Below are 14,780 nucleotides of genomic sequence, written 5' to 3'. Positions count from 1 at the left end.
AAAAAGAGAGAAATTAAGAAGAAAGAAAGATATATAGGAATAAAAAGAGAGCGTGAGAAGAAAGAAAGAAAAAAAGAAAGAAAGGGACATATAAAGAGAGAGAGAGAGAGAGAGAGAGAGAGAGAGAGAGAGAAGCGGACAGACAGACAATGGAGTGAGGAGATGATTTGGCCAGTTAGACCTGAGCGAAAGAGTGTATAAACAGAGCGAAAGAGGAGAAGAACGGAAAGGTCTGCAGAGTGACTCAACTCAGTGACATTTCCCTTGCTGCTCCAACAGCTCTGCACACAGACGGGCTCCACAATTACACACTGTACAAGTTCATATTACTACTCTCTCTCTCTCTCTCTCTCTCTCTCTCTCTCTCTCTCTCTCTCTCTCTCACTCTCTCTCTCTCTCTCCCTCTCTCACTCTCTCTCTCTCTCCCTCTCTCTCTCTCACTCTCTCTCACTCTCTCTCTCTCTCTCTCTGTTCAGTTCAAGTTTTCTTAGAATGACTGTATTGAGTCCAGTATTCCCATACATTACATCATTGCAACATCATATTAAAATAACAATATTACTACTACTACTACTACTAATAATAATAATAATAATAATAATAATAAAGATCGATAATTACCTAATAAACTTAACAAAGTAAGTAACCTGGCTGCCTCACAATTTTGAATTGTTAAAAATCAGTGACAATTTTTGTAAATAACTATAAACAACTATCATATTTATTTCAATTCATACAGGAAATATCAATGTTATATTATCATTAATACTGCTTCCATTAGAGAAATAAAAATGTGTTGTCCATTATACATCAGCTGATATTTTTTTTTTTTCAAAAACTTGTCTTATCCAAAACTGTTATGTACAGCATTTTGGTATGAAACTCTCCAATTATAATTGTAATTATTGTATAAATGTTTATTGTAATTGTTCTATATATTAAGTAGTGTTGGTATTATTTTTAGAGTAATAACAGTAATAATGATCATCATCACCATTACCACCATAAATAAATAAATAAATAAATAAATAACATTATAATACCCAACTATATGTGTTTCATTTTCACATATTGGTAAAGATCCATGGGATGATTGTGTGGAGCTCTTTTCTCTCTCTCTCCCGCTCTCTCTCTGTCTGTCTCTCGTCCAGCTGTGGGTGAGGGACATAAACAGTCATCCACCAGTCACATACACCATTTCCTACGGAGGATCCCCTGCCCTGTAATAATGAGTTAATCAGCCTGATTGCCCATTCATCACTGTGTGTGTGTGTGTGTGTGTGTGTGTGTGTGTGTGTGTGTGTGTGTGTGTGTGTGTGTGTTTTACTTGGGAAATGAAATATTTGGGGGCTGTTCTCTCAGGCTGAGGGAGGACAGTGGAGTCACTGCAGCTGAGTAAACACATAATACTCTGGACAGGTACACACTGGGCTCCAGAGGAAGACAATTATAGGACACGTGGAAAAGAGGAGAGCCGGAGAAAATATTAAAAATCGGAATGATTAATTATTGAAAATACACTCCTAATGATGTTGCCAAGGGTAACCAGCAAATACTCAGTCTGAAAGAGACAACGATCGGATTGTGTGCGGCTTAAACTATGTGGTTACTGAATCTATCCTAATTGACTCAGTCATGTCTGAATATGATGAATATAAGGTGAAAAGTATGCAGGATGTGGAGAAGTAAGAGTTTTACTTTATTTGACGTAAGACGACTGTGTGTGTGTGCGTGTGTGTGTGTGTGTGTGTGTGCGTGTGCGTGTGTGTGTGTGTGTGGATACAGTGCCTGGATTTGAAAGTCTGCCGTGGCTGTGGCTTAAGTCAAAATCCTAGTCTGAGAAGTCAAACTAAAGAATTTCTTAAGAATGAAAGGATGGGAAAAAGATGGAAATCAATATCTGAGCTAAAAAATGTGAGAAATATGGAGGGTTTTTTCTGGCTCGGGATTATTGGAGTGTGCACTGCTTCTCTCTGGCCTCTGTGGAGCTCCATTCAGCAGCAGAGCTTCAGAATCACACACAGGGGACAACTTTTCTTATGATGGCTTTACTCTCTAAAGCCCACTGTATTAAATTCACTCTTCTAAAGAGATACTCAATTCTATAATGATGTAATTGGGTTCCTATCATCCTATCATGTCATATCTGTCTCATACTGTGTATTTATTGTTTTGTATCTAGTGAACTGAGATTGGAACCTACTTTTGCTCGTGGATCCGCATGTGATCTCATAACGAGAACATCTGGGGCGATCATAAGAAACACTGGGCTAAATATAGGTAGGAATATAGACTTATTATGGTGGAAAGTAAATGAAGGTGGAGCTCAAAGTAGCCATATGCTGTTTTTCAGATTGTCTGATGGACAATGCCCTTCATTAACCCACGGATGTAACAAAAGTTTCACTAAAAAAAAAATTCCAATTAAGCATATAGAATGTGTCACATGTGCAGAGAAGATGAAACATGGAGTAAAATGAACATTAAACATTGAACATTAACTCTTGCAAGGGATAAGCAGTTCTATTAGCTAATGATAATATTGCCGATAAGCTAGCTAGTTTTGCTTGTGTTTCAATTGTACTCCAAACAAAAAAGCATGAGCTACAGGAATTAGAAGGTTGGCTTTAGTGAGCGCGTGCCCTTGTTGGAGTGGATTTCACTGCAAAGCACATAAAATGTCCCCACACATCACATGTATTCTCATTAAGAGTTCACTACTGGTCCTGCAAGTCTACCTGTGCACTTGGATCCCACATTGGTTTGAATTGTAGTGCACTGTACTCCACACTGTCTTATATCATGTGATTCAGTAAACACTGGTCCTGTGTTGTATGTTGCACAGAGGCTATGGAAGAACTTCATTCTTACTTGCAGGACCATTTCTGAACATTTGGGGACCCTAAGCGACATCCTAGTTATGGGCACCTCATACACCTCAATCTAATTATTTTGCATGCAAGAAATAAAAAAAAGAGAGAAAATCTCTGGATGAACTAACAAACAAAACACAACAAACAACATACTCAGGGTCTCCTGGTGGATTAGAAGCCCTATGTGACTGCTTGCTTATAGTGAGAATAAGGCTCTGTAAGGTCGGAATGACAAAGTGACTTGATTTCAATGAATTCTGGAGATCTTACTCTTTAGCTTTCGAATAAAATAGAATGACTGTTCTCAAAACATCATATTGTCACTGTCCTATCAAAACCTTATAACTCATAGGTTCCTGTGTGAACATTTCATGACATACTGACCAATAGAAATGGACCATAAATTATAAACTTAGCATATCATCACCATTGGAATGAAACATCATATCTCCAAAATGGTAACTCTACGGAAGAAGGCAATATCTTTAACTTTGAATAGAAGTCAATGCAACAAGATTTTATTCCAAGTAATTTTGGACTGTTTCTTCTGGCCCGTTCGTTATAAAATTCAACACAACGTAAAGGATAATGAGTATTCTTAAATAAAGTAAAAAAAAAAAAAAGAATAATAATAAAATAAAATAAAAATTGAGATACAAGGTTTTTCTAATATAACAATATATTAAAGAATGTTTTTTTTCCTTCACATAAAGTTGCCATTTCAGAGAAGCTAGCCTTCATTATGCTGACATAGAATTATTATCATTAATATTAACAAATATTACATAATTATTGAACATTCAGAAACTTCTAACTGGGTTTGACCTCAAAAAACAAAAGTTAAAAGAACAAATACAGAACTTGTACATTATCATTCAATTAGCCGACTGGTAAAATGTGTCAACGTAAGGTTCCTGATAAATTTACCTATGTTTAAAAAAAAGAAGACACAAATGTTACACCATATGCCCTCGGGTAATAAAAACAGTTTTCAGACTCCCACCTTTGTAAGTCACCTCCATATTATTAATGAGAAAATGTTGTTGTTCTCAGCCATATGTTGACGCGCTCTCACCTTCGCTAAATATATTAGAGGTAGTCATGAGGGAGGGAGATATGTGTTGTCAGAGTGGGGAAGGGGCAGACTTTACGCATTACAAATGATTTTACCTGCCCTGCTCTCACACCTGCTCACGGCTTTGCATAAGGCTGAGAGAGGAACGCACCTGCTTATTGAGACAAAGGCAGCCAAGAGAGCAGGTTTTAATTAGTGCAGCACAAGTTATTAGCTTGAGTTAATACTGTATTAGGAAAAGAAGACTATTACATTTTTATGAGTTGAGTGTTATAGAATATGAGTTGTAATGGCAGAAACATATATATATTTACTCAATACTGAATTAGCAAAATTGAAAACATCCATGAATGGATGCCATTAAATGCATCACTCTCTTGGGGGAAAAATACCTTAAATAAATAAATAAATACGAACTGGCTGTGTCATAATCACACATTACACTGAAACATATAATACCTAGTAAATATCTACTGGATGTAGACAAACTGAGGTGAATATCATCAAGTAAATGATTTAATTCTTGCTTGTCATGATACATGTAATAGCTATGATTGAAACAAATATTTCCTGTTAAATATCTATTGGATGTGTAAAAATGCAAAAAACCATCCACATATACACTGCTTCAGTACAAAACTCTCTTGCCCAAGAAAATATGCCCATCCAACAAAAAATAAATAGTAATATTAATTGGCTGTATCATAATCACCCTAATGACCTACAATGAAACAAATAGTTCCTACACAATATCTACAGAATGTGCACAAATTCAAGCAAATACAGTGCCGTTGTCATCAAGCATACTTGAAAATGAGAAAAAATATTCAAATGCACAACTATCTTGCTAAGGATATTATACTCATATAAAAAAATCATGAAATTAAATAAAAGGATAAAATATATAATGAGTGTATTAAGAATAATTACATGTAATACATGTAATAGCTTTCACTGAAATGAACATTCTACTTATTGTTCACTACAAAAGTGAAGACAATCTATGAAAACTGTCTTGCTCAAAAAATGTCCATCAAAAACAAACAAACAAACAAATAATGGATATAAATAATTGACTATACTAACTATACATTAATAATTGCCTACATTGAACTAAACAGTATTTACAAGATAAGTACTGGATGTGGACGAACTGAACTTAACCATTGTTATCAATTACACAACTGTGCCCAAAACAAAACAAAAGTTGGTGGTAAAAATTCTCATAACATTATAATAACTGTAATCACTCACATAGAAAGCATTTCTGACTGATGAACGCAAACTTGTGCATGGACCGGTCCCCATTTGAATGTTAATGCAAGGAGATGCAAATCTTCACAGAAAGAGGATTTGCGCATACATCGGCACTTAAGAGCATGAAAAAAATCAAGAATGATTGACCCTTTCCCATCTCATCCTGCTTTCTGCTTACTACAAGCTGCCTCCTCATAGATTGGTTGACTTTAATCATCGCCTATTGAAGCCTCTCTCTCTCTGGAGCTTTCCCAAATCCCCCCACTCAGCATTAACACTCAACATATTGTTTCAATAAGTGTGAATTGATTTATATCAGTTGTAAAAGGAGCTGTGGACATGGCTAGAGAGGGGCCGTGGAACCCGATGGCTGGTTGGTTTGTTAGAGAGTGGACGGATGGATAGAAGAGGTAGGATCGATGTGGACAGAGAAGGTCAGAGAGGTCTGGTCCTTCTGGACAAAAAGAGAGTCCAGCCAGAGTGAGCATACTGCATAAAAAAGAAAATAAAGTTTCCATCGAGCTTTAAGTTTCTTTCTACTTTGTGCTGGAGTTGACATGAGAGTGTCTGGACTGCATGCTTATCAAGCTCTCTAGGTTCCTAAATGGTTCTTGGCTTGGGCATACCGATTTAGGAAAAGACTTTAGCTGCTGTAGAACCTTTAAATTATGTGAGAGATCTTTAAATGTTAGAAAGATTCTTACAACGGACATGTCACGTTTAAAAAAATGTGGACCTTTAAACAGCCTATCATTGAAAGGCTCTTGAGAGAACCAAAATATGTTCATCTATGGTATCATTCAAAAGAACTCTTTGTACCTTTATTTTTAAGAATGTAGTTAAAGGGTTGATCTTAGGAACAGTCTGCATAAGTGCAGTCATTAGGGTAGACATTTTAAGAACGGCGATAAATTTTGGCTTGGAAGCTTAAATTGACCTTTGAGTTGTGGGTCACTCTTGTCTGCACTAAAGCCAATATGACAGTGTGTACATGTAACTTTCCAAACACAAAAGTAGGCTGCTGTTGGGCTTGAAGTTACACTTGAAATAATAGTAATAATAGTACTTACAAAGAAAACAAAATGTAAAAAGATTTTTTATAACAGTGATTGAAATCAAAAAGTCTTGTGACTTAATGTTTCAATGTAAAAAGAGGTGAATATATGCAGTTGATATTTTTGGTGTTGTAGCTCTGAAGAGTGTTCTCTGGTCTTGAGTGTTTGGTATGTCCACTTTTTACCTTTATAACAGCTTCTATTCTTTTCAGGAGTCTTGCTTTCAGTTTTTCAAAGAAATCTGCAGGGATATTTTCCGCACCTGCAAAGTTCAGTCTTAGAAGTTGGTTGCATTTTCTGCTTCTCATTATCCAACTCATCCAAACATATTCAGTGATGTTGAGGTCCAGACTCTCAAGTGGTGAGAACCAGCGACTTCTTTTATTTCAAATAATGGCTTTTCGGCAACTGCACATCCTTTCAGACTCATAGCACTGCGTTGTCATCTCTCAGTGGAAGGATGGACATAAACACATTGTGTTTTTCTACAACTGAAACAAGTGTGGTGTCTATCTGTCTATCTATCTATCTATCTATCTATCTATCTATCTATATATATATATATATATATATATATGTATATATATATATATATATATATATATATATATATATATAGTTCTCTTTCTCTCTACATTACTATGCTGATCTCATTATGGCCTACATCACCAGTTGAACAGGAACAGAAGGGAAGGGTTTTTTTTTGTTCTTTCTCTCAAAGCAATCATCTCTCCTCTTTTTCATTCCTTTTGTTGCTCACTTCTTTTTGTTTCGTTCTTGTAATTCTACAATTCCTTATTTCTATCAACGTTTTTCACCCCAAATACAATTAGCCACTTTTTACTGCTCTCTCACCCTTATTAGTCTCTCTCCGTGCTGTGTGTGTGTGTGTGTGTTTGTGTGTGTGTGTGTTTGTGTAGGACTCTCTAAGGAGCATTTGAATCCATATTAATTTCCTCTCTGGCTGTTATGCACCCGTGTATGAACTGCGGCGTTTCACTTTTAATCTGTCAGTAATTTAGTAATGTGTAAACTAATTATGCCCCGCATATTAATGTAATTGGTTCAGAGAGCTGTTAAAAAAAAAATAAAATCAATGTGTTTGCAGAGAATGCATTAAATTGAATTGAGTTATTATAACCACGTGTCAAACTCTCATTATGTTATGAAGGTAAAAAGTGGATGTCAGCCACAGGTCAATACAGCAGCCCCCCGGCTCCATAAAAATCCATGCAGCTCCACTCAATAATGTGCTGCACACACACACACACACAGTCAAACACACACTCAAACACACAGATGGAAGATCATAACACTCTCTCAGGAGTGTGGTGGGTATTGATATTGTTTCACATAAAAAGTGATTCTGAAGTCCGATCTGCCGTTTAGGATTAGCAAGCTCATGACATCAGTAAAATTATTCTAACTGAACTCACACACACACACACACATACACGTGGAACTCCTCTCCTGGCACAGAACATTATCCGCAACGTGATCAATAAGGAGCAACAGCCAATCAGAAGAGTTTGGATCTTTAACAGAGAGAAAAAAGAAACAGCTGGTATTCTTCATAGGGAATAAAGAAGGAGGCGAGAGAGGGACACAAAGAGAGAGAGAGAGAGAGAGAGAGAGAGACAGAGAGAGAGAGAAAGAGAAAGATCTATAAGAATCTGACCAAAACATCGTGCAAGGTGAACTGCAGCACTGCACAAATCAAGCTTGACAAGGAAAATATACATTCTTCACAATGCAATAGCATTTGACTACAGCTCTTGCAGTCTTCAGAAGTGCTAATTCAAGAGAGTTGTGCATTTGATGACAATGGTCAGTTTCCCAGACAAGGATTAGGCCAAGTCCTGGACTACACAGCACTCTGAATGGAAGTTCTTCATGGAAAGAAAATGTATACTCTTAAAACAAAGGGTTTGAAGAAAAGCAGCATAATTTGCTTGTTGAGAAACACTGTAGCATTGTAGACATCATTATCTGATTCCTATCACAAATACTGTAAAGAAACTTTTGCTTTGCTAATGTAAACTACCATAGACTTTCACATGATACAAAGGTTCTTTACCAATTTAAGGGTTCTTTCTAGAGCTTTAACATTATGTGGAGGTTCTTTAAACTTTAAAAAGGTCTCTCACACTTCTCTAAAAATCCAACCATCTTCTGAAAGGTTCTTTAGGGAACCAAATGTGGTTCTTCTGTGGAACCGTTTCTAGCACCTTTACTTTTTGAGACTTATTGTAGGTGGCAATAAAAGCATGGTGTAATGTGGTTTTAATTATTTATCACTCATAGCTCATTGAAACAAGCTGAGGAATTCTCATGAATATGATACCACATTTGTATTTGTAAACAGAAATAGTTTTTTATGATCTGATTTAAATGTAAAATTAGTTTTGCGGATATAATCTTGTTTTCAGAAAGTAAAAACAATTTTGCCAAGATTTTTGAAAAAGGTCTAGTAGTGTAGATTCCTGTCAATACAGTTCATAATAATCACATTTAAAGGTGACAAATTGCTTACTTAATTTGTAATTGCATATGTAATTACATAGTAAGTAATATGTAATTACATGATTCGATTTGAATAGTTTAACAAAATAAAAGTTTGGTTTTACGGGTTAAGTCTGGCTCATATTTTAAGAAAACAGCCTTGTATATACAAGCAAAATCAGCTTATTGTCTTACTCAAAGGGTAATTATACAAGTTAAAGAGTAATTGTGCGATATTTTTAAACTTTCTGATCATTAAGAAGTCAAAAAGGAGTTAGCACCACTTTTGCATGATCAACTTTATGCCAATTCAAAAATACACATGTAGCTTCAGCCATTGCTTAGATAATATAAGAAATGACACTGACATCATGATCTGGACCCTATTACAAACACTGTAAAGAAAGCCAAATCAGTATTTTTATCTAGAAAAAAACATTCTGCATGACTCAGCAAACAACCCAACAAGTGAATTAACATCTGAATGTGAATGATGATTAAATGTTGAAAAATTGGTGAAATTCTCCAACACTCCTTAAATATCCAAAACAAGAAGCCTAATCCAAATGCCCACCTTCAATTTTCTTTTACAGCAATATGTTCCTGAAATGCCACAGCTTATATGACAAATAAAAGTATTTCAGAGAAACATAGTCCTATAGTATCTATAGTCAAATACAAGTGAAAAAAGCAGTAAAGCATTAAGCATTAGGCTGCTGTTACTGTACTGGCCATCATGGCTCTGGTAACCATTACAGCTGTCGAGCTTTATGATTGATAACCTTTGTTTACGGTGTTTAAAAAAGGAGACAGATTTCAAAACATCATTTTGCTGTGCACATAAATAACCGCGGGCCTAAATGGAACCCCCCTCATTCGCGGACGAGCGTTAAACGCCTGCCCCGGAGAAGGTTTCCGACAATCAAATAACAATAACAGTTTCCATCTTTGGCATGAAATTATGTCCGTTCCAAATCCCCGCTCATACGTCTTGGGCTGACAGCTAGCCGCCAGCTGGGACGGAAGCAGACCATAAGTACTGTACTTACACCCCACGCCATACACTCATCTATGCGTGATTGCAGTTTAAGAGGAGCTCAGGGAGCCTCAGAGCGAGCCTACTAGTGGAGGCACTGCTGCATTCCCTCTGCAGTACACACACACACACAGGGAAGAAATATACACATCAAGCTGAAAATGGGACATCCACTTCTGCAATGCTTTAATTCGATGGTCCACCTTTGAAAATAATGGTGCTAAAAATGGTTCTTTGAAGCAATGCCAGAGAAGAACAGCTTTTGGTTTTCAATAAATGGTTCTTAAAAAAATCCACCAAACCCATCCCATTCAGGTCCTTTGGTTTTTTTTCTGATTGCATCAAAGAACCTTTTTTTGCCAGCTTTCTTTTTAACAGTGCACTGAAGATGCTTTGTAGATGCTTACCTTGTATTTAACTTGCATTTAGTTAAATATATATATATATATATATATATATATATATATATATATATATATATATATATATTAAATTCAATCTCACCTTAAACATAAATATTTGCTCTAAACCTTATTCTTATTCTTATTCTTATTCTAACCTCAATTTAAAACCTAACCCTAATCCCTCCCTTAATCTTAGTAATAACTTGTTTTTAACTGTAACAATGTTGATAATCGAGTTTTATAGGTAGTTTGTTTACAGTTTGAGAACTTAGACACAACTTTTTTGTCCTCTGTAGATAAATGTTATTTGCCTTTTTACACCTTAAATCTAAAAAGATCAAAAGGCCAGAATTGCATAACTACCCAAATGGCCATATAATTTTAAATGCTTTTTCATACCATAACTGAGAATAACTGTCCCATTCTGTTGCTACTGTTTTATCCTGCTCTAGATCAAACTTTGTAAATGATTTACTAGTTCTTTCCTGAAATTTTGGAAGGTAAATGAGGTGAGGTATGTATTGAAAAGCAGCTGGGATAGCAGGAAAAAAGACACCACCATTTTACTTTGTCAAAATTTTCACATCTTAAAAATGTTAAATATTCAGAATGACCATCTTGGCTTTTCTAGTGTTAATGATACTATTACTACACCTAAATATAGAACTTTCCATTGGAGTACAATTCACCAGGCAAAAGTATTCAACAACATGGCCATTTTTCTGATTTTCAGTTCCTCTACAGACAGCCAGTCTGTCTCTGCTGGTGCTGAAGCTCATCTGGCCAGGAGTCGATGGAGAGTTATGTTGCACACTGGAGGTGGCAGGCAGCGACTGGAGTCTATAGTAGACTAGCAAGCTCCACTTTATCTGCTCATTAAAGCCTGTGGATATAGATTTGAACCTGCAGTGGGAACACAGGCTCAAATGCCTGCAAACGCAGAACCAATGGGATAAGAACACACACACACACACACACACACACACACACACACACACACACACAACCACACAATTACATACACACAGTGTTAGCTTTTGCCTATATCTCGTTTTCCTTATCTCTTCATTGCTCGCTCCTTCCCACTCACTTTTAGTGATCATTTGGCCCTCTCATCCTCACATTCTCTCTCTCTTTTCTTCTTAAGGGTCCTCTTTGTTCCTGTGTTTATGGTGCAGGCTGCCAAACACACCACTAATGTGTCTTTTCATTAATTATGGATGCAATTTTGTGCCCTCGTCCAACCCTCGTTTATTCAACAGGAGACAGGCGGCAGGAGGGAGAGAGAAAGAGGGAGGGAGAGAGAGAAAGAGAGAGAGAGAGAGAGAGAGAGAGAGAGAGAGAGAGAGAGAGAGAGTCTCACCTTTTACAAATTCATACCTCAGCCTGCATTATTCAGGCAGGCGTGACATTTTGTAAATACACAAAGCCCATCTGCTTTCACAAATCATCTCTAATGAATGTGCCTTGCCTGGGAAGAGGGCAGTCAAGGCCTTGTCCTCATCCTGCCAGAACAAAAATGACCGCATGAATCCATGCCGGTCCTGTTGACTGGCGCGTCTGGCAAGGCTGGAAATGGAATAGCTGCAACTGCCATAGTGCTCCAGAGAGCCCAATCGATATATCAGTTGGCCGATAATACCCTCTAATATAAGTACTGGTCACAAAATTTTCAAATTGGTTGGACTGTAGTCTGCTATTCAGGGAGCTGACGCTTTGAGTCAGTGTTACTCCTTATCCTGCCACAACAAAAATGCCCACATGAATCTATGTAGCTCCTGTTGATGGGAACCCAAGCTTTAAGTTAGTGTATTAGACTTTAGGCTTTGTATCTACCCTCTATTATATTATCTAACATGTTAATTAGTCTCAGATAGCTTCCTTATGAGGTTGCTGAAAATATCTGACACACTGTTATCTATAAAAAGGACAAAAGTACAGACAACAGAGGGCATCCATGGCTTCGTCCTAATGCCATCACAACAAAAATGATCAAATTAATCTATGCAAGTTCTGCTGACTGGCATGTTTAAAGTGAAGAGGAACAGCTGCAGCTGCACCATAAAGCAAAATAATATATCGGTTTGGCCAATAATACTGGCCGATATTAATTTTGGTCACAAAATTCTCAAATCGGTCAGGCCCTAGTCTGTCATGACTAACCGAAGCTTTGAGTTGTCTTTTGACTTTGCCACTGCCTCATATTATATTACCCAACTATCCTGCTACAACAAAAATATTCACAGGAATCCATGCAGGTCATGTTGACTGGCATGTATGCCAAAGCAAAGCCAAATCCATATATTGGTCGCCCAATAATATTGGCAAATATTGACATCCTACAGATAATGGACTGATAATTAATGCTTTGGTCCCATATTCTAACAAAGAGATATCTCTGACATGACAACAAGCATTCACTTCAGAGAATACCAGTCCCTACAGTGCCTGCTCAGCTTATAGCTCACCTCTATTATAGCAATACAGGGTGAACTCACAAATTTGTACACAAAGCACTATCATGGTTAAAAAATACTTTAAGCTTTTAATATAAGGATAACAGAAACATCAGTCCATGAAGAGAACAGATTAAAAACTGTATTATGGTTGTATTATTCGTATAAATACTGTAGCATCCCCTCTCACACACTGTGGTATTTATACTGTTTAAAACTGTGTGGACGTGCTGTTTAAGAAATTTTAAAAAATGTGACAAGTGGGGAATGTGAGAATCATATTCAACAATTTACAGATGATAACTAAATCACATCAGTCAGTAAAGCACCATTTAACTAAACTACTGAAGCCTGTTTAAGTTTGAACTTTATTAAATTATTTTGGATAGAATTTTTGTTTTTTAGCTCATTAAAATCAGTCATAGTACCGGTCACAGAATTTTCGTATTGGGCCCTAGTCTGCCACAGTGGGAAGCAAAGCATTGGGTTCATGGTTTAGTCCTTTGACTTTGCCACTGCTCCATATTATATTACCCAATCTATCCATTTCCATGGTGACTGAATTAACCCAGCTATGTTTGGCCAGGTCAGAAAGACGTAATGACCTCTCTCTTTGTCTCTGTCTCTCTTATTCTCATTTAACAAATTTGGCAGTACTAGGGTGAGCAGTCTGGGTTAGCCAACCAAGCTTTGAAGTGCCGAGGTCATCAAAAGGCCGACAGCATGTGGGTCTTCTCTGAACTCTGCTCATCCCTGCATGTGCATGAGGAGGAGACAAAAAAAGAACAATTGTGGATGGACAAATGAGTGTAAAATCCGTTTATATAAAGTATGGGTATCTGTGTATAACACACAATGTAACAGTTTGTTTAAGATATTGTTACATTGTTGATATGAATCTATATTTATGGATCATTTTTCATCCATCTTTGTTGATTTTCCCTTATGCTTTCCAGCTGGTACAGATTTGTGTGGGTGTAGAGGATAACATAGACACTGAATTAATAAAGCATGAAATTACTGTTTCCAGGTAGTAATAACTATGTTAATGATGTCCAGTGCTGGCTCTACCTAATAAATGACATAAGCAGCTGTTTAGGGCCCTGCAGCCACCTGGGAGGCCTGATTCTGAGAAATTACTGTACCATTATGTTTGAGTTTGAACATGATCTTTGAGTGAGGGGGAAGAAATGCAATTGGTTGATCTTGTCTCAGAAATCTACATACACATCTGTAGCCAAAAAACTGAAGATAGGAGAAAAAGCTTAAAAATCAGTTGTTTTTTTCTTTCTGTTTTTTTTTTTTGGCCTGTAGTTGAACAACAAGAAGTAGAGGAACTGGGGTGTATTTAATAATGCAGGTTCAACTTAGACAGACTGACAGACTTTCTGACTGAGTTTCGGTTCATAAAACCCAATCTACACATACAGTTAACTTGTTTACAACAGCAGTTAAGAATTTTTTTATTAATCCAGGTTCAGAAATTTGTGAAACATGAGAAGTCGCCAAAGAAGGAAAAAGAAATCATCAACTTTACAAAAATGAGCAAGTTATAAATAATTATAATTTAGACAGCTTTACAATTTAGTCATTGTTACTGGTTAGCACTTCATTTTACAGAACATCAGCTAGTAAGATGAGGGGATCCCGAAACAATTCTGCTTAGGGTCCCCAAAAGGCTAGAGTCAGCCCTGATCACATTACAGTTTGAGATAAGTAGTGAGTCATTTGTAATGGATTAGTTTTTTGGATTAACTACCCCAACACTCCCAGACAGACAAACACACACCCATTCAAACTACAGCTATGGAAATGTGTTTGCATGCACACACACACACACATACACACACACACACACACAAGGGGTCAGATTGCTGTACCCACTTCTGACATCAACATATCATCTTGGTTCTTGCCATGTACATACACTCTCACCATTTCAGCAGGAAGCAACAAGAAAGCAGCAGAGAGTGACTTGAGCGATTCATTACTGCCCCATAATTATTCTATCTGACATCTATTTTTGACACTTGCCTAAAGGATTCCACACACACACACTCACACACACACACTTGGCACTTCCCCTTGCTGCTCCACAGTGGTCTTCATTTAGCGCCCAGTG

This window comes from Colossoma macropomum, unplaced genomic scaffold, assembly GCF_904425465.1.
Source record: "Colossoma macropomum unplaced genomic scaffold, Colossoma_macropomum, whole genome shotgun sequence".
NCBI classification, from domain to species: Eukaryota; Metazoa; Chordata; class Actinopteri; order Characiformes; family Serrasalmidae; genus Colossoma; species Colossoma macropomum.
The sequence above is the reverse complement of the archived record's forward strand: the minus strand, read 5'-3'. Positions refer to the sequence as shown.